Genomic DNA, 418 nt, shown 5'->3' with positions numbered 1-418 from the left:
GCTGTTCCAGTAGCGGGTAGTCGCAAAAGAAAAGGAGCCCGTTTCAGACAGGCGCTCGGACGGAGCTAACTCGTGCTCGTCGTCGCCAATCTCTTGTACAAATGAATTCTTTTGTTGTTCGTGGAAATGAAACAGTTTTTCAGGCCCTTCGGGAGCTCCTCCGCAAAGGTGGCAAAGGGAACTCAATCAGCACAGGGATGTCAGCACAGAGCGAAAGGGGGGCATAGGTGGGGGACACCCCGCGACCCGCCCCAGCCTCCCGGGAGGCCCGCGGCCGCAGCTCGGGGAGGTGGCGACTGCGCCGGCCGCGCTCCCGCCCTCCTCGGCGCGGACGACCCGCAGCGGCCCGCGGCCCGCGAGGGGGCGGCGGCTCCCGGGCTTTGTGGCCGCTGCGCGCGCGGTGGGGCCTGGCCGTCCG

The sequence above is a fragment of the Artibeus jamaicensis genome, unplaced genomic scaffold (genome assembly GCF_021234435.1).
Source record: "Artibeus jamaicensis isolate MK-2021 breed Jamaican fruit bat unplaced genomic scaffold, CSHL_Jam_final scaffold_1964, whole genome shotgun sequence".
NCBI classification, from domain to species: domain Eukaryota; kingdom Metazoa; phylum Chordata; class Mammalia; order Chiroptera; family Phyllostomidae; genus Artibeus; species Artibeus jamaicensis.
The sequence above is the reverse complement of the archived record's forward strand: the minus strand, read 5'-3'. Positions refer to the sequence as shown.